Below are 21,492 nucleotides of genomic sequence, written 5' to 3' on the forward strand. Positions count from 1 at the left end.
GGTAAATCTGTCTATATATCTCTATATCTATCTATCTATCTATCTATCTATCTATCATCTAATTAGAAGGACTACACTCTGAAGTAAAGATAAAAAGTGTAGTATGGGCCAGGCGCTGTGGCTCATGCCTGTAATCCCAGCATTTTGGGAGGTAGAGGTGGGTGGATCACGAGGTCAGGAGATGGAGACTATCCTGGCTAACAAGGTGAAACCCCGTCTCTACTAAAAATGCAAAACATTAGCTTGGCTTGGTAGCATGCACCTGTACTTCCAGCTACTTGGGAGGCTGAGGTAGGAGAATCACTTGAACCTGGGAGGTGGAGGTTGCAGTGAGCTGAGATCACGCCACCGCACTCCAGCCTGGGTGACAAAGCAAGACTCCGTTAAAAAAAAAAGTGTAGTATGACAAATACATAAACTACTACATAGTCACTTATTATCATTTTCAAGTGTTGTGTAGTATACAAAATTGTGTATGCTCTATGCCTGGAAGCAGAGTTGTCTTCTTTACCCTAGCATCACCACAAACACAGAAGCATAGTATTGTGCTATCATGTTACAATGGCTATGAGTTCGTCAATAAGTGATAAAAATTTTTCAGTTCTATTGTAACCTTATGAAACCATCATTTTACATGTGGTTTGTTCTTGACAAAAACATTGCTATATGGCACATGACTATATTTTAAAAGAAACTAGAGAAAAAGAGACATTTATATAGTAGAACAATAATAAGAATGACAAAATCTCATTAGAAACAGTGGAGGTTAGAAGACAATGACAAAAGTATTTAAAGTGCTGAAAGGAAAAAAGAACTGTCAATCTCTATGTACAGAAAAAATAATTTTATAGGTAAAGTTGAGGCATTTCACACAAAGAAAACCTGAGAGAGGCCAGGTACTGAGGCTCACGCCTGTAATCCCAGCACTTTGGGAGGCTGAGGTGGGCGGATCACGAGGTCAAGAGATTGAGACCATCCTGGCCAACATGGTGAAACCCAGTCTCTACTAAAAATACAAAATGTAGCCAGGCGGGGTGGCGGGTGCCTGTAGTCCCAGCTACTCGGGAGGCTAAGGCAGGAGAATTGCTTGAACCTGGGAGGTGGAGGTTGCAGTGAGCTGAGATCGTGCCATTGCACTCCACTCCAGCCTGGTGACAGAACGAGGCTTTGTCTCAAAAAAAAAAAAAAGAAAAGAAAAGAAAGAAAAGAAAACCTGAGAGAATATACTGCAGTAAGACTAATACAGGAACATAAAAAGAAATTCTTCAAGCTAAGAAAAATTACATCAGATGAAAGTCCAGTTCTGTAGAAATATATGAAAATAACCAGAAAGTGTACATATGTAGATAAATATAAAATATCTTTTAACTCTGTCTAAACACACACTCACACACTTCTTATAACACCTATGTTTATGCAAAAGTTATTTAGGAGTCTATAACATATGGAATTGAAATACATGTTAAGAAAAGTACAAAAAATATGAGGGGCAATGAAATTATATTACTGTAGGGTTTTTAAAGTGTTTATGAAATAGTGTGACATGATTTGAGGGTAGCAGTGATCAGTTAAATTTTAGAAATGTATACCAAAACAAGTCATGATTGATCATAAAGAAGACTGGACATGAGGATCAGACATATTCAGAAAACAGGTGAAATACTTTTTTAAAATCCAAGATGGTTAACATGGTAGACTTAAAAAATATACTTACATATAATTAAACTGGTTTAAATATTCTGTGTGAGAGGCAAAGATGGTCAAACAATATGGAATCAAGAACAACGATATGCTGCTTACAGAAATTACCTTTTAAATACAAATGCAGAGACAGGTTAAAAGGAAAAGTCTGAGAGATAATATACCATACATATTCAAACATTTTAAAAGGTGGCATTTCCATATTAATATCAACCAAAATAAATTTTAGAACAAGAAGTATTACCAAAATTAAGGAAGGATATTTCAGAGTGATGAAAGAGTCAATTCATCAAGAAGACAAAACTGGCAAAACTGAAGAGAAAAATAATCTATCATCATAATTGAAGATTTGAACACCATTTTTAGTAATTGATAGAATAAGTCTAGAATTAATAGAGCAATGATTTTAATTAACTTAATCCTGCTGAAATGTATACAGAGCTTCATCAAATAATAGTAAAACACACATTTATTTTACAGTTACTCTAGTTAAAGTCAATACTTGTGCGGTGTAGAGAGATAGCCTTCAAAGATGTACACATTCTAGAACTTTGAAACTGTGAATGTGTTATGTTACATGGCAAAGAGTTATTAATGTTGTTAATCATCAGAACTTAAAGTAGGGATATTATCCTGTATTATCTGATTGGGCTCAAATGTAACCACAAATGTTCTTAAAAGCGAAAGAGGGAGACAGAAGATTCAGTGTCAGAAAAGGTGTGACAATAAAAGCAAGATTGAAGTGGTGTAGGGTAAGGACTTAACCTGCTATTTCTGCCTTTGAAGGGAGAAGGGAGACGTGAGCCAAGAAATGTGGGAGCCTCAAGGAATAGGAAAAGGCAAGGAAATGGATATTCCCCTAGAACCTGCAGAAGGAACTCAGCTCTTTTAGAGCTATGAAAAGTAAGGAAAAATACATTATGCATATCCTTTTATTTGTTTTATTTCTAGTACTCTGTTTTTGTGTCTACGTGAATATCCAGTTTTCAGATTCTATATTTCTTCTGTCTGAAGAATTTTCTTTAGCACTTCTTGACAGCATGCCAGGAATCTTAACAATCAATTATCTCAGTTTTGGTTTCACTGAATAAGTCTTTATCCATTTTAAAAGAAATTTGCTTAAAGTATAGAATTCTGGGTTGTTAGTGATTTTCTTTCAGTGCTATTAAGATGAGACTCCATTGTCTTCTGATTTGCGTAGCTTCTAATGGTAAGTCTACTGTAATTCTTGTCTTTGTTTCTCTCTATATAACGCGTCTTTCATTCTCTACTTGTCTTAAAAATGTTTTTCTCTTTGGCTTTCAGAATTTTGTGTCTGGTCTGTTTAAGTTTATATGAGTTTGTTTGATAGTTCTACTGTTCTTGCAGCTCAATTACATATATAGTTTGTTGTTGTTGTTGGATTTTGTTTTGTTTTGTTTTTGAGACAGGGTCTTGGTCTGTTGCCCAGGCTGGAGTGAAATGGTGCAAACACAGCTTGCACTCTTGGGCTCAAGCAATACTCCCGCCTCATTCTTCTAGGTAGCTAGGACTACAGGTGCAGACCACCACACTTATTTAATTTTTTAAAACAATTTTTGTAGACAGGGGGTTGAACTCCTGTCCTCAAACAATCATTCGAGAAGCACATAGGCTTCTCAAAGTGCTGAGATGATAGGCACGAACCACCGTGCTCAGCTCAATTACATACATGGTAAACCTTTAGATATTTTCCACAAATTCTGAGAGGCTCCATCTTGTTTTTTATTTAAACAAGTGAACGAAACCAAAAGGTTTTCTTTTCCCTCTTTGCTTTTCAACTTGTGTTATTTCTGTTGACTTACCTTAAAGTTCATTGATTCTTTTTTTGACCATGTCAAGTTTACTGATAAGTCCATTGAAGAAATCCATTATGTCTGTTACTGTGTGTTTTACTTACAGCATTTCCATTTTATTCTTTCTTTTGTTTTCATCTATCTGCTGAAATTACACATCTGATTGTGCGTAGTGCAAACCTTTCTATTACAGTCTTCAATAGATTAATTATAGTTATTTTAATTTTTCTGTCTGATAACAAAATCTGTGTAACATTTGAGTTTGGTTTTGTTGATTGCTTTGCTTTGTAACAGTGTGTTGTTCTTTCTTGTTTATTTGTACATCTCTTATTTTTGTTTTTAGGCTAGACATCTTTTGCAGAGCAGTAGAGACTGAATTAAATTGTTTTTATGCTTGGAAATGGGCATGGCTCTCCACCTTTTCAGCTTTTGATTACTCAACCTAGTGAGAAGTAGATTTGCTTTTGGATTTTTCAGTTGTTATGGCTACTCTTAGTGCAGTACAGGCTTTAAATCCCTCCAGTGTTACTTTTCATTTAGAATGGAGATGAGTTTTCCAGAGGGTTTTCTTAATATCTATTCTACTCTGAGCTTTGTCTTTTTTTTTTTTTTTGTCCCGTACTTCAGAGAATGCCTTCATTCATGCTGTCCCTCCCTCAATAGTAGACAGCAGTTACTTGTTATCCAACTATTATTAGCCTGGTTCAGAGGAGGTTTGAAAATATTCTCTGTTTTTAATTTCCCTTAGTTTTAGATAGGCACTGTGTTCCTGGGTCTTATTAGAGGTTCTATCTTCTCAGTGGTTGTACTGCATTATAAATCATAAGTTTGACCTCACTAAGTATTTATGACCTTCTCTCATTAAGAAATAGATTTATTTATTGTGCCGTTATCCAGCTACAACAAGTTTCCACCAATGTCTTAAGCTTAACAGAATATATTATCTTTCTATCAGTGGTGCAAGTATTTTGTTCTATAAGAGATTTAGAGGAGAAGAATCTAGGTGGGCTTTGTGCTTTCCCTGCAACAGCTGCAATCACCCTTCCCCATATCTGCATCCACCCTTCCCCATATCTGCACAGTATGGAATGATTGCTCATATTCCTTGCCCTACTCCAATCTTTCTTGCTGAGCACCCACCTAGGTCTGTGGACAAGAGCCTGTGAGTCAGTATTAAATTTCTTCACAGGTTTTTTTTTGTGTTTTGCTACCTCACACTCAGCCTTTAGCAAATTTATGTTAATGAATTTAGCCAAATTTTTCTCACTATGGCCAGGAAGATTCTGCCTCAGGTGATCTCTGTTGCTGCTTACCTTTTCTTATATTTTTGGTTAGTTGTTTGTCCCAACACATGAACTGTCTGATGCGTTTAAATAAAGCTGGGAATTTGAAAATTGGCCGCTTTTTGCTATTCTTGTGAGTGTAGGAGTAATACCCTTTTAAGCTCTTTACTTCCTTAGCAGAAGCTGGGATTTTTATGTAGTTATTTAAAGTGCACATACAGCATCTATCAACATTGATGATAAACTGGGTCATAAAACAAATCTTACTGAATTTGAAAAGATTGAAATCATACAGAATATGTTCTTTGATCACAACAGAACTAAGTTATGAAGTAATAATAACAAAATATCTATAAAAGCACCCAATACTTAGAAATTTAACAACGAAACAACTCACCACCACCAACAATAAAAACACACACAAATAAATGAAATAATAATTTAAACCAAACCATGATAAAAATTTAACACATCGATATTTATGAGGTGCACGTAAAGAATGTCAAAGGAAAATTTATAGCATTAAATACTTATATTAGAAAGTAAAAAGTATTAAGGCCATAAAATAAGGTTGCAACTTGGTTATATAAAAACAAGAGTAAACTTACCTGCTTGATCCTGCTGGTAACAAAATAAAATAATTTTAAAAAAATAAAATTTAAAAAGAGTAAAAACACCAATGAATAAGGAAAAAAGCAGATTTTTTGAAAATATTAATAATATTGATAAATATCTAGAGGGACTGCTCAAGGGGAAAAAAGAAAAAATATTTACTACTAATAAAGAAATGAAAATAAGACATAACTACAGATCTTATAGACGTTGAAAATATAAAAATATTATGAACATGTTTACATGTATAAATTTTACAACTTGGAAACAATGAACAAATTTTCTGAAAAACACAATTTACCCAATCTGACATTATTAGTTTTCTAATTCTGCATTAAAAAACATCCACAAGTGCAGAGGCTTAGAATGAGATTGTTTAACATGTCTGTAGATCACCAGTCCAGGCATACCTCAGCTAGGTTCTCTGCTCATGGTCTCACAAGGCCGAAACCAAGGTGTTATCTAGCCGGTGTTCTTATCTGATGATCAGAGTCCTCTTCCAATTCTTCCAGTTCTGGTAGAATTGAGGATATTAGGTCCTTGAGGTCATTCGGTACTTCCTGAATCTCTACAACATGAAAATTTTCATTTTTTAAATCAACAGGAGAATCTCTCTTTTCAACAAGAGGCAGAATCCCTGTTTTAAGTGCTCTCTGATTAGGCCAGGTCTATCTGCAAGAATCCTGCTTTTGATGAACTCACAGTCATCTGCTTAATTACATAATCATATGATAAAATGCCATCATATGGGATTTTACAAGTCCTGGTATATTCTCTTTGAAAGTGGAATGGGCATAATAAGGTGTTATGAGTAGAAAAGAAAAAGGTAGCTCACGCTAATAATCCCAGCACTTTGGGAAGCCGAGGCTGGTGGATCAGTTGACGTCAGGAATTCAAGACCGTATGACCAACATGGGGAAACCCCATCTCTACTAAAATAAATAAACAAATATATATATTTTTTAATTTGACTACTCATAACACTTTACAAGTTCATCCCACATTGAAGGAGAATATACCAGGCATGCACATTAGAAGGAAGGAATCTTGAAGGCTGTCTCAGAATTCTTCCTAGCATACTGACCAATAAAAGAACCAAATCTGAATATTTCTGTATTTATTAAATAAATTAAATGCAGAGTTTTTAAAAATTCTATTAATACATTTTAAGCTTAGCCTTACTGGTTGCTATACAAAATGTTTAGGAAGAATTTAACTAATCTTACATAACTCATTCAGAAGATAAGAAAGAGGGAACAAGTCTAGACTTGCTTTATGAAGTTGGAGTAATCTAGATGTGAAACTCTACTAAGTACAAAACAAGAAACAAATTAGGCCAATCCTCCTCATGAACATAGACATAAAATTAATCAACAAATTATTAGCAAGTCAAATTCAACAATATCTGAAAGAGACAATACACAATGATCAAGTAGATTTTATCCCAGCAATACAAGTTTGACTTAACATTAAAAATTAGCCAATATAACACATCTTAATGAGCAGTAGAAAATAACATAATTATCTCATGATGTGCAGAAAAATATTTCAACAAAATTCACATCTTTTCATGGCAGAAATGACCAAGAAATAAGAAATAGAAAGCAGTTTCCTCAATCTAATAAACAGAATCATAACAAAATCAAACTCACATCGTGCATGCATCATATGTAATGGTGAAATGTAGAAATGTTCCCCACTAAATTCAAGTAAAAGAAAAGGATGTCTTTTAAATAGAAGATGTCACAACCTCTGTTTAACTTTTTTCTAGGACTCCTAGGCAGTACAATGAGTCAATAAAAATAAATAAAAGTCATAAATAAATCAAAGTAAGATTTAGTTTAAACAAAACCACTCCAAGACCTGTTATAGTCAAACTATCAAAAATCAGACAAAGAGTATTCTGAAAGCAGCAAGAGAATGAAGCAAATTACATATAAAGGAATTCCAATATGACTAACAGCTGAATTCTCAGCAGAAATCTTACAAGCTAGGCGAAAGGGAGATAACACTCAAAATTCTGAAGGAAAAAACTCCCAACAAATAATACTGTACTTGGCAAAACTGTTCTTCAGCAATAAAAGAGAGAAAAAGATTTCCAAGACAAAGATGTAGAGAGTATCAACAGCAGGCCTTTTTATAAGAAATGCTGAGGGGAGTTATTCAAGCTGAAAGAAGAGGATACTACAGGTATACCCACAAAATATTGTGGGTTCAGTTTCAGACCACCACAATAAAAGCAAATATTGTAATAAAGTGAGTCACACTGTTCTTTTTTTTTTTTTGGTTTTTCAGTGCGTATAACAATACTTTTACACTATACTGTAGTCTATTAAGTGTGCAACAGCATTATGTCTATAAGAATAATATGCATATCTTAATTTAAACATAGTTGATCATTTGAGCCCAGGAGTTCTGGGCTGTATTATGCTATGCTGGTTGGGTGTCCACACTAAGTTTAGCATCAATATGGTGATTTCACAAAGCAGAGGACCACCAGGTTGCTTAAGGATGGTTGAGCCAACCCAGGTCAGAAATGCAACAGGATAAAACTTTCATGCTGATTGATATTAGGTCCAGTGATAGCCAGCCCAGAGATTCTGGACAGGCCATCTGATATGGTACTAAGCAGAATTCCTGCTGGAGTCTTTGGGCTGGCTGGCCTGGAGCCTGGGTTAGCAAGTAGGTGAGCCTGAAGCCTGGTTACACTTGGGTGAATGTGTTGATTTGGTCTGCTAGGGTAGGCCTGGAGTCTGTATTCCTAGATCCTCCAGAGCTTCCCTGGTTCTGGGGCAAGACTGAAGCCTGCTGCCACTACAGTTGGTCTAATTATGATCTGAACCTGAACCCCAGGGTTGCTAAGTTGAGTTGGTGAAGGGGCAATCCTGGAAATGCTATGGCAGGTCTAGCATTGTAGTGGGTCCACTCATGGCCTGTAAGTAGCCACTGCACTCTAGCTCAAGCACCACAGTGAAACCTCATCTCTTAAACAAAAAGAGAAGGAACTATAAAGGATCATAAAGGTCTACAACTGCCTATTGAAAAACATAGGGAATAGGGGGCACCGATCCACTGCACAGTCAAAAATCTATATTTAACTTTTGGCATCCCAAAAACTTAACTACTGATAGCCTATAGCCTACTGTTGATTAGGCACCTTACCAATAGCGTAAACAGTTGATCAGCATGTATTTTATGTGCTATATGTATTATATATTGTATTCTTACAATAAAGTAAGCTATAGAAAAGAAAATATTATTAAGAAAATCATAAGGAGGGTAAAATATATTTACTATTCATTAAGAGGAAGTGTGTCATCATGAAGGTATTTTCCTCTTGTCTTCATGTTGGGTAGGCTGAGGAGGAGAAGGCAGAAAAGAGGTTAATCTTCCTGTCTCAGGGGTGGCAGAGGCAGAAGAGATAGATGAGGTGGAATGAAAGGCAGGCACGCTTGGTGTAATATTTATTTTTTAAAGATCCGTGTATAAGTGGATCCCCACAGTTCAAACCCATGTTGTTTGAGGGTCAACTGTATTATAAATAATTATATGCTAGCAAATTGAATAATGTAAAAGAAATGGATAAATCCCCAGATAAATGCAACCTGCCAAGATAAAATCACAAAGAGGTAGACAATCTGAACAGACCAATAATAAGTAAGGAGATTGAATCAGTAATCAATAGTCTTCAATCAAAGAAAAGCCCAGTACCTAATGGCTTCACTTCTGAATTCCCGCCCCCACCAACTTAAAGAATAATGAATAATGAATACCGATTCTTCTCAAACTCAAAATGGAAGTGCAGAGGAAACTTCTGAGTTCATTTTACAAGGCTAGCGTTATCCTGATAGGAGAACCAGTAAAGGACATGACAAAAAAAGAAAACTATTAAATAGTAGCCAGTATACCTAATTAGAGGAGCAAGACTCCTCAAGAAAATATTAGGAAACCAAATTCAACACTGTCCTTCGAACAGAAAAAGAAAAAATATACTTCTCCTTTGTTGCCTTTTTCCATGTTGCTCTCCCTTTTTCTTTATGGTTTTGTGACAACAAGTTATGTCTTAAGTTTCTGTGCATGTGGAATAAAAAGACGCTCACCTAGGATTTAGGAGACCTGTATTCTCTCATCCCCACTTCCTTTCTGCATAATGATGGTCTTCCCTTTTTTAAAGAGGGAATCTGACCAGACAGAGATATATTCTCACATAATCCTTTTCTACTGTAATTGGTTTCTAATTCAGGCTGCGTTGTTAGTATATCAAGGTTTAGCATACAGGATGTCACCCACGTACTGTGGGGTCATATATGCTGCTTGAATATATATAAAATAAGCAAAAACAAAAATGAAATCAAATGGATGATTTCTGTGATGATAAATGTACCAGTTTAACTTTAGATGCCATCATGTCATTATATATTTCCCTATCATTCATGTGCAGGTAATATTTTTAATCTATGAGTAATCTATGAATCTATGTAGTATTTTTAATCTATAGGTGTTTGACATATTCAATAAGCTTGGTAAAGCAAACAGACTTAGAAGTATGTAATCGTAAGACATGTTTCACATTAGCAGTAACAAAAAAACAGGGCCAAATGTGGTGGCTCATGCCTGTTATTCTAGCCTTTTGGGAGGCCGAAGCAGAAGGATTGCTGTGCCCAGGTGTTCAAGACCAGTCTGGATAACATAGCGAGACTCTGCCTCTACAAAAAACTAAAAAATATATATAGCAGAATGTGGTGGCACATGCCTGGAGTTTCAACTACTCAGGAAATCCCTTGAGCCAGAGAGGATGAGGCTGTACTGAACTGTGATTGTGCCACTGCAATCCAGCTTTTGTGACAGAGCAAGACCCTGTCAAAAACAAACAGACAAAACAAAACAAAACAGAAAAAGAGGCTTGGAGCGGTAGGCAACATTAAAAGTAAAAATTAGAAAGTGAATCAAATATGAATCAAATATGGCATTACAATAATGAGGGAAAAAATCGAAAAATCAATTTTCCACATCAAAGCAAGCATAGGGTGTAAAAATAGTTTCAGTCCCAGCATTCTAAACTCAGCTGCTTCCCGAGGTCTACTACAGCTCTGCCATTCTGTATTTCCAATCTTCTTTTCCTCATGTTCACTTTCCTTTTCTATCAAGTCATGTTTGTGGGTTACTAGAAGAGTCTGGGTGATTCAGCCTATGGAGAGAAGTTAGAGTGCGGATCCTACAGTCAGATTTTCTGAATTCATGTATTGAATCCACCCTTTCCTAACTGTGAACTCTTGGGCAATTCACTTGCCTCTCTGGGCCCTACTTTCTCATCTGTAAAAGGGCAGTATAGTAGTGATGACTTCATTGTGTGATTGTGCAATTACATTCATTAATATATGGTAAGCTTTTGGACCCGTGACTCACCTATGGTAAAACAGTCAATCCAGAGTTGCTATTACTATTTTAGTTCAATTTGTAACTGCAAAAGATAGATATTTTATGTAGTTTTGTCTGCTTCTCTCCCTTCCTTTCCTTTTTCCCCTTTCCTTTTCTTTTTTCCACTTTCCCTTCCTTTCCTCTCCTCTTTCCTCTTTCTCCTTCCTTCCTTCCATCCTTCCTCCCTTCCTCCCTTCCTTCCTTCCTTCCTTCTCTTTTCCTTGTTTCTTTGTCACCTCTGTCTGTACCACCTTATGGTCTTAGGTGTGTCTTAGGAGACCTTCACTTAGTTACCACACGCTTTGGGTACATCCTTCTTGGTCAAGAAGGCCAGGTACCAGTCAGCTTGCTGAGCCTCTCAAGTGTCCAGGCTATGCTCATTGTAAGCTGCTTCAAGCTGCAGAGAGTGCCAGACACAGATTTCCTTAATCCTACCATCAGTAGGTCTAAATTCATTGCAACTAATACAATACTTGTTTCTCTAACCATGCCAACATTTTCTTGACATCGTGTATGACCTCCTGTTATTTCTCAACAAAAGCTGGCAAGCACAACCTGGCTGGGGAAGTAAAACAGCCCAGCGGGCCACAAACTGCTGCTGAGTGCATCCATGCTTAAATGAACAGCACATTCCAAAGAGATCCAGAGAAGCTCAACTCAGAAGAAAAAAAAAAAGAATGCAAAATCCCTTACAGGAGAGAGTAATCCTCTAGGCCACTAGACTTCCATATTTATATTTCCTACATTGAAAACCAGAGTGACTTCTACTAAAAAATCCTTGACCGTTCCTATTGTACTACCATGCTTTGAAATGTCATTCTCACCTTTCCCCATCGGAATTTACTCTCACAAAAAGAATCACAAATGTCCTCTTGATGGAACAAGTCTCTAAAATCTTTGAAGTCTCTGCCAGCAACACCAAAAGAGAAAGCAGCCTGCCATATGTGTGAGTAGGTTTAGTTACAGCTCAGCTTGGGCTGAAATCGCACTGGGAAGACTGCTACATAGGATCAGGTTGGTGCAAAATTAATTGCGATTTTTGCAATTAAAAGTAATGTGCGAGGAAAGGTGGAGTTTGTTTAATTTCAAACACTTTAACTTTTCCTTTATGATGGCCGTGAAAACTTGTTATTTTAAACCCATTTTTCCATTCTATATCAAACTTTTCTATGAGCACAAGGTGAGGTTTTTGTTTGCTTCTAAAATATCAGATTTTCCTCGAAGTCTTCTCTGACAGAATGGTGCAAGGCATGTTAATGGAAAGAAAGACCATTGACACGAACACGTTAGATGCCGCACAGTCTTTTAAGACATAGTTGTTGAACGGCACTCTTTCTAATCACTATCGTGAGACCGAGGGAGAAAGATGAATAATATCAAGAATTTCCCTGCTCTCAAGGAACTCACACTCTAGTGAAAGCGATAGACATTAAACAAATTGATAACTATATAATGTAGGAATTGCTGTTAAGAAAATGTGCAAGGTTTTGTAGGAGAGAAAAACATGAGAATCTAGTGTAATTTGAGTGTCATAAATAAAAAGACATAAGGAATTTTGGAGGAAAAGGTCGTGTCCAGTTGCAATCTATAAAAAAAGTAAGTCTAAAAACTAAAACTGCCATATGGCATTATTAATACATTTATGTATGAGTATAACATCCACATATTTCTGAATAAAACTAGCTTAGGAGAGGATCGGGAAAAATAACTAGTGGGTACTAGGCTTATTAGCTGGGTGATGAAATAATTCACACCACAAATCCCTACGACACACGTCTACCTAGGTAACAAACCTGCACATGTACCCCTGAATGTAAAATTAAAGTTTTTTTTAAAGACTATCGTTCAAAGAAAAGCTAGTTTAAAAGAGGATGTAGTTTAATGTGTTTAGATTTAGTGTTCTGAAGGATCAGAGGCTCTTCTTGCTGTTTACTGAGCTACCAAAGAATAACTACTGACAATTCTCCTCAAGTCTGCAGAGGCCAAGGTGTTATTTTAAATTTTAATCTCTCCTGGTATTCTTCACTGTATTTAGGGCAGACTTCAACATAGAGTAGGTATTAACAAATATCTGAATGATAGTGAGGACCAGTTACAAATGCTTGCACAAAGCTAGGAAAATACGTTTAAAAATCAGAAGTGACATAAGTTGGCTCAGATGAAAAAGGATTAATCTATGAACTGATGATAAGGCTTGAAAAGGAACTTTTCTTGAATACTAATTCCTGGATCTGAGCGTTCACATTTTCTTGCATTCTGTAGCCAGAGAAGGAAAACTTGGGTATCTGGCCCTTGTTCCTTTCGTGAATACAAAACACTCACAGAGGTCTGCAATTAGTATTAATATAAGAGAAGTTAAGGCTTTGAGTGAAATGTTAAAATATGATGTTTATAATAAAATGTTCTCACTAAAGGACAATGGATTTAAAGATAAAATACTATGAGTCATAAGGCATTCATAAGCCTGATAAAAATGATAAATAATGATATTATTGCAACCTTCATCTGGAAAACTAGGTCTGTAGCTGTGCACTTTGGTCACATAACTTAATTTTCAAAATTGAAGCTTGTTCATCTCTAATTGAAACTTCTAACATTTGAATTGTTTTTATACATCACTTTTTACATGCAGTTCTTCACTTAATTCTTGCAGCAATGCTTATGACAGATTTTTACTAACCTCATTTACGGATACAGAAAATGAAGACTCAGACCGTTTACTTGTTCAAGTTCATCTAAACAGAAAAAATGACAAAGACAGCACTCAAATTTTTGTCTTCTGATTCTAAATTTCATTCACATCCCAGTATATCATACATCTTCTGAGTATCAGTTATATTGAATATATTTGAAAGTGTTTGCTAAATGGCGATATGTTGTATACGTAAGAGGGACGATGTAATCACTGAAAATCCATTTCATAATTAATTAGTGTATTGATTTTTCCTTTAGCAGTCCTTTTCTAAATGCCAATAAATGTTTTCATCACTAACCAAGGTACTAGAGGAATATGAGGAACTGCTTACAAGTGCCTCCTTATTTCACTGTTACATTTGATTGCACCCATTTGAATAAAAGTAGATCACTGTACACCGGTGTGCACTGACCTGGTTAATATACATGTAAATGACAGCTTTTTCAATGGAGTCGTTTAAAGATAAGCAGCAAATATTTATATTCCTTTAAAGTATTGTTCCAAAAACGACAGCAACAATTCACAGAAATACGGCAGTTATTTGAGTTTAAAGCTTTGTTTTATTACCTGGACTGCATATAACTATAAGTTCACTCTTTGATGTATTTGCAATACTACAGAGTCTATTGAAGAACTCCGAGGGAAGGTGTTTGTTTGCATATGGGCAGTAAAACTTTTCTATCCAATAAAATCTGACACAGAACTTTTAAGTAACAAGCACACTGTTGATTAGGTTGGTTTGATTTTCTAATGATTACCAGCCCTATATTTGGACTAAACTCTAAAGTGTATTTAATGGTTAAAAATGATCTGAATTAGCCGTCTATGTTGAAATTAAGCAGCATTATTTTACAATTGAGGTAATCAGTCTCAGAAAAGAAATATTTAATTATTTAGTATCAAATGTAAAGTGGTTACTTCTAGCTCTTTGCTTATACACTTTGCTTACCAGCCTAATTTATTAAGCACTTTCACAGATATTTTTCCATAAAAGTACATTACATGCCTATTTAGATAGATTAAATTCTATAAAACTGAGAATATTAGACCATATTTGTCTTATATAAATTTTAAATGGTTCAACTTGTTAGATAATCCTGCTAATGGGAGATCTGAAATGCACTCTTCCCTTTTCTACATTTAATCAAATCAATGTTCCCGTATTTTCAGGTGTCCTTATCAAACTGTTATACGACCTCATCCCTCTAACCAATTCATGCAACAAAAAATATTTTTTGAAGGGAGATTGTGCTGAGATGACAACATCAATTTCCTATAAATGTAGTAATGGATAATGATACAGAAGACTCTACCCTACAAGATTAAGAATAATAGATAAAAATTCCAAGTTATAAAAGACAAAGATACATTCAAATAGTTACTTAGATTTCATTAAAATACAGTATTTTGGTCAGATTATCAGCAGTATTGTGAACCCCCAAAGACACTGACAGTCAGAAAAATAAGCTTAGAGATGCTTAGAAGATATTACTAATTAGTAGTATTGAGTTTAGTATTTGCCTTTTTAATGTCTTGTCATATTTAATTTTATTTATTTCATTTTCAAAAGCTATGTTGAAGTTGGCAATATTTCTCATCTCTGCAATGATTATTTTCCTCCTATGACTATATTATTCATATTTTATGAGGCTCTAGCTTGGCCTAAGTAAGTTAGATCCCAAAGAATTCCAATCTTGATAGAGCAATTTTTCTGCCCTTCTCTGCCGATCTTATTTCTGGCAGCATGGGGCTATTTCATCTTAGATAGATCAGGCTTAGTATAATGGGTAATGTTCATGAACTAAAATGGAAGTCACTGGACCAGGGCTGGAAAAGATGATCCATGACCAGACCGTTCTGACCTTCCGGAGTACTGTCTGCTGACCTACTTGGCAAGTTGAATTCACTCTTCTCATTCATGCATAGCTGCGGTCACTTAAACATTAAAGAGTTGGAACTCATTTCCTTCTCATTTTTTGACCTGAGTCAAAACTCTGTTGTTATTCCTTGATCCAGAATGAGGGAGGATATGTAGGTAAATGCTTCAATGTAAATTGGTGTGTGTATACATATGCATGCCTGAAGTTGTGTGCATTTTAAGTGATGATTTTTTTTTTTTTTTTTTAAGACAGAGTCTCACTCTTGTCCCCCAGGCTGGAGTGCGATGGTGTGATCTCAGCTTACTGCAACCTCCGCCTCCAGGGTTCAAGCCATTCTCCTGCCTCAGCCTCCCATGTAGCTGGGATTACAGGTGCCTACCACCATGCCTGGCTAATTTTTGTATTTTTAGTAGAGACAGAGTTTCGCCGTGTTGGTCAGGCTGGTCTCGAACTCCTGACCTCAGATGATCCGCCTCCCTCGGCCTCCCCAAAGTGCTGGGATTACAGGCGTGAGCCACTGTGCCTGGCCAAGCGGTGATCTGTTTTTAAAAATGGGGCCCAGTTCCATGTTTCTTTTTTCCACATTCTATAAGGACATGTGAACATGGGGAATATCAGCTTAACCTACAGTCAATAAGCACACATGAAGTCTTAACAGACATTTAGCACTTGTATATCCTCTTTCTAAGCCTTGAATGCCTTGTGTCTACCCTTAAAATATTCATAAGGAGCTGGAGCAGGGAAGGCTGGTGAGAAAGAACGGAAAGAGGAAGGTTGGAGAGAGAGAGGTTAGAAAGGGAAAAGCTGGAGAGGGAGCGACTGGAACAAGAACAGCTGGAGAGGCAGAGAGAGAGACAAGAACAGGAACAGCAAACTCCTGAATCTGGAGAGGCAAGAAAGACAAGAAAGAGAGAGGCTAGAGAGACTGAAACGGGAGAGGCAAGAGAGGGAGCGACAAGAACAGTTAGAAGGGGAACAGCTGGAATGGGGGAGAGAGCGCAGAATATCAAATGCTGCTGCCCCTGCTTCTGTTGAGACTCCTCTAAACTCTGTGCTGGGAGATTCTTCTGCTCCTGACCCAGGCTTGCAGGCAGCCTCTCAGCTGGCCGAGACTCCAGCCCAACAGGGCATTGTCTTGGGACCTCTTGCACCTCCACCTCCTCCACCACTCCCACCAAGGCCCGCACAGGCTTCAGCAGCACTCCCTCCTCTTCCAGGGCCCCCTCCACCGCCTCCATCCCCATCCACTGGGCCTCCACCAACCCTTCTTCCCCCTCCTTTCCCTAATCAAATACCTCCTCCTCCTCCACCGCCTCCTGTCCGGCCCCTCCCTGCATCTGGATTCTTTTGGGGATCCATGTCAGAAGACAATCGCCCTTTAACTGCACCTGCAGCTGCAATTGCAGGAGCAAAACTTAGGAAAGTGTCACGGATGGGGGATGCCTCTTTCCCAAGCAGAGGGAATGCTACTGGTGTGAACTCGGCCTCATCTAAAACAGATACAGGCCTACAGGCCATGGAAATGGACCCCTTCCTTTAGGTGGTAGTGGTTTAGTGAAATAAATGAGTGCCCTGCTGCCAGGAGGAGAAGAATTGCTGAAAAGGAATCAACAATAGAAACAGAAGAAAAAGAGGACAAAGGTGAAGATTCAGAGCTTGTAACTTCTAAGGCCTCTTCAACAAGTACACCTGAACCAACAAGGAAACCTTGGGAAAGAACGAATACAATGAATGGCAGCAAGTCACATGTTATCTCCAGACCAAAATCCACACCCTTATTACAGCCCAGTGGCAATGGAGTCCAGATGGAAGGACTTGACTACCACAGGCTGAAGCAGGACATCTTAGATGAAATGAAAAAGGAATGAACAAAGCTAAAAGAAGAGCTCATTGATGCAATCAGGCAGACACTGAGCAAGTCAAATACTGCATGGAGAAACAGAGTAAGGTGAGATAGGACTTTAATCTGGAGGAAAAAAAAATCCTGCTAACCACAACTGTTCACAACAGCAAACCTCTACGTTTTATGAGCTGTAAGAAGAAAATGGAGACAAACAGAAGGAGGGAAAAATCAACCTACTCTGAAACTCTTCAGATATTATGACTCTGGCGATAAGCTCTTTCCCTCACAGTTGGCTGCTTTTTTCTGGCCTTTACAACAGAATGGAAGAGAATCATATAAGAATTCCTGTAACAGTCACGCAGAAAATACTAAAACCCATCAGGCAAGATCACTGCACATTGAAATATTTTCATGTCAAGATAAAATTGCATATTTTCCACAATTCAGTGCTAAAATAAAGAGGAGGAAGGCTTAGAAAGTTTTTTTTGCAGAGAGTGCTGATAAAGAATTGAGCAAGTTTGCTATTGTATTGTAATGTTTCTCTCAGGTTTGTTCTTCCTATCATGTGTGATATTCCATCAATAATTGAGATCAGCCCTATGTAAGTTAAGATCATAATATGTGGAACAAATGGAATTGTAAGTGCTTTCAAAGGGTAATATTTATAAGAAAGTGTCCTAAATTTGTTCAGCTTGACGGATTTTAGAATGATGGGAAGTCTCTTGAGTTAGCCTTCATGCAATTTTGTAGATTAAAATATAAACTTTGTCCAGAGTTTAAAGATTTAGACGCCTTCCTAAATGGTTACAATGCATTACCACATCTAAAGACTTCTATGTAACACAAACCGGTGATCAAATGTAAACACTATATTGTAGACTTACTGTAGGTTTTCCACCTTTTAGACTTATGCCTGTGAACATTTTTATAATGTAATTACAATCACCACGAAGTTAGCTTTTTAAATTGCAGGCAGTAATGCATGTGACCCTAATATGTAGTGGCCTTTTCAAGGCCTAGTTCCAGAGAAAACATTTTGTAGAGTATAGGGGGTGGGAGGAAGTGGAGAAATAATTTTTTATTTAAAGTTGATTTCTGCACTATCTTTTTCTCAATTAGCTGCATGAATAATAATGAAGAATATTTTGTGACTCTAATTGGTAAATATGTTACAAAACCAAGTACTTAATCTTTTACTTCATGTCTTCAGCTATTTGTATTTTATTTATTTATTTATTTATTTTGAGAGGAGTCTCGCTCTGTCACCCAGGCTGGAGTGCAGTGGCGCGATCTCTGCTCACTGCAACCTCCACCTCCACCTCCCGGGTTCACGCCATTCTCCTGCCTCAATTTCAATGGTCTGAAACATGATTTTGAGCTTCACATAGTATCTTACTGTGGAACTCCAAAGTTTGATCACTGAATTTGGCAGTTATTACCTAGGTACCCTTGCTGTTACACAGGTGTTTAGACACAGGTTCCTGAATGAAGCTGCTTTTGAATTTTGTTATGTTGAAATAAAAAAAATAACAATGATGGCAGCAATTAAGGCCACAGAAATCATTAGGTAAAGGAAAACCAATGGGGAGTTCTGCAATTTTCTTTTAATAAGTAAAGTGAGACTTGGGTTGTGGGAAGAAAGAATTAGACACTCTACCTGCCACCCTGCGTGTGTGTGCACTCGTGCACTTGCTGTCTATATGGAAGTCACTCCCTTTTCTTTCCTTTGAAATGGGTAAGATTAAAATAGAGGAGAAATCCTATATGTTGCGATGACACATTTTTGGAAAATTTAAGAAATCAAACTCTCCGGCCAGGCACGGTGGCTCATGCCTGTAATCCCAGCACTTTGGGAGGCCGAGACGGGCGGATCACGAGGTCAGGAGAGCGATAACATCCTGGCTAACATGGTGAAACCCCGTCTCTACTAAAAATACAAAAAAAAATAGAAAAAAAAATTAGCCGGGTGTGGTGGTGGATGCCTGTACTCCCAGCTACCCGGGAGGCTGGAGAATGGCGTGAACCCGGGAAGTGGAGCTTGCAGTGAGCCGAGATCACGCCACTGCCCTCCAGCCTGGGCGACAGAGCGAGACTCGGTCTCAAAAAAAAAAAAAAAAAAAAAAGAGAGAGAGAAAAGAAATCAAACTCTCCATGCTCTCTATCTTGATTTATGCTTGAGTTATGTGCCATATTTGCTTTGAACTCTGATTATCAAAAGTTTTACTAAAATTTTAAAGAAATAATTCACTTTCATCTGCTTTCTAGATTTGTACCTCTCAGTTCATAAAGTAAAGCTTGTTGATAGTGCAGTTTTCTAAATGCTACAAATTTGCAGCTATTACCACTACAAAGAAGTTTGGATAAGGGATTTTTTTTCTCTGTTAAAATAGTTCCTGTTTCTGTAGAAATTTCATTTTTAGATCAAACTGTGATGGATGAGCTATCATAATTCAAGTAAACATTTCTTTTTTTCTATCAGATATTCATTGTCATGCAGTAGTAGTAAAAACATCAAAGATGCAGCAAGCTTATGAAGTACTACTTTCTAAAAGAAATAGGAGGCATTTTCATCTTTATTATTGTACTTTCCGTTATGCAAACATTTTGATAATATAAACAGTTATGTCCCCTATAAATCTGGTCTTTAGATTTTGTTGGGTAAGTTAAATAGTAGGTACAGCACTGGGTACAAGTGGTCCAAACTAAGATAAGAGACTAAAATAAAATTCTAAATCTTAAAAGAAACTGGGTTTATGCACTAAACATTTTGTGCCTTCATCTAATATTAACATGATGTCTGTGTAAAATGACAAAAAGAACCAGTGTTGAATCACGCTATATTTTCCATCATCCCAGAGTGCTAAATGTATTCTTTCCAAGAAGTCTGAATGAATTATTGTATACATTTGCTGTCATGTATACATGGCAGTTGTGTCATTGTTAGAGATTTCAGGAATTAAAATGGGAAACAGAAGCTTATTTTCCTTATCAAAACTGTGTTCCTTGGAACCACATTATTATGATGATTTTTGTTCTCTTGTACATTGGATGTCTTAAACTGAGTACGGTTTAGGGGATCCTTTCTAATTACAGGAAGTTATGCTTTCCTCAACACTGTGATTTGACCCGTGACAAATCTGTACTATCCGCTCTGTACATGGCTCCCAAGTCAATTGCAAAGAAACTGAATGGTGCTGGGGCTGAAATCTCTGCAGAATAGTCATCATGATTGAAAAGTTGGTTTAAAAACTTGAAGGACTGTTGAAGGGCGTGATTATGTTTTGAAGTGTGAGGACATGAGATTTGGGAGGGGCCAGTGGCAGAATGATATGGTTTGGCTCTGTGTCCCCACTCAAATCTCGCCTTGAATTGTAATTCCCATAATCCCCATGTGTCAAGGGCAGGACCAGATGGAGGTAATTGAATCATTGGGATGGTTTCTCCCATCCTGTTCTCATCATAATGAGTGAGTCTCACAAGATCTGATGGTTTTATAAGGGTCTGTTCATTTCCCCTGCTGGTGCACTCATTCTCTCTCCTACTGCCCTGCGAAGAGGTGCCTTCTGCCATGATTGGGAGTTTCCTGAGGGCTCCTCAGCCATGCAGAACTGTGAGTTGATTAAACCTCTTTTCTTTATAAATTGCCAGTCTTGGGTATTTCTTTTAACAGTGTGAGAACAAACTGATACAAGTGGGGAAGGTAAAGTGAAAAGTTCTGGTTCTGTTCCTCATCCACATTCCTAGACAAGATAATACACCAAAACCTCCCTACAGGAGTGGACATGAAATGTGAAAGTTTGTGGGATTTTTTTTTTTTTTTATATTACAAGTTAACACTCATCAGAGGAAATCTACCATTGTCGCAGTCCCATCGACACTGCAATGCAGCACAATGGGCTCATAAGTGGAGTAGGCCTGATGGTGGAGATGGAAACTTAAACTATCATAAACCCAGCAATATGGGCTTCAAATTTCTAGCTGTTGCTTAATATCAACCTGCTATCAACAGAGACCATATGACCCTGCCCCATTTCTTAAGCAGATCAATCAGTTATTTTCTTTTAAGATGTTTACATTGAACCCCTTACATCAGAAAGGAACAGCAACTCATTTTGACTGAAATAGACAAATATTGAAGAATAGGCCTGCCTTCCAGTTCTCAGGGTTTTGATCAGCACCACTATTTAAGAATTTATGGAGTTTTGATGTATCACTTATGATTCTGCATAATACCATCTCAGAACAA

General features: G+C 37.1%; 1 pseudogene; it reads left to right on the forward strand.

The window, feature by feature from the left end:
- The first annotated feature begins 12,066 nt into the window (after positions 1-12,066).
- On the forward strand, positions 12,067-20,466 carry LOC100608713 (protein enabled homolog; annotated as a pseudogene).
- Positions 20,467-21,492: the final 1,026 nt, after the last annotated feature.

The sequence above is a fragment of the Pan troglodytes genome, chromosome 2 (assembly GCF_028858775.2).
Source record: "Pan troglodytes isolate AG18354 chromosome 2, NHGRI_mPanTro3-v2.0_pri, whole genome shotgun sequence".
Classification (NCBI taxonomy): Eukaryota; Metazoa; Chordata; class Mammalia; order Primates; family Hominidae; genus Pan; species Pan troglodytes.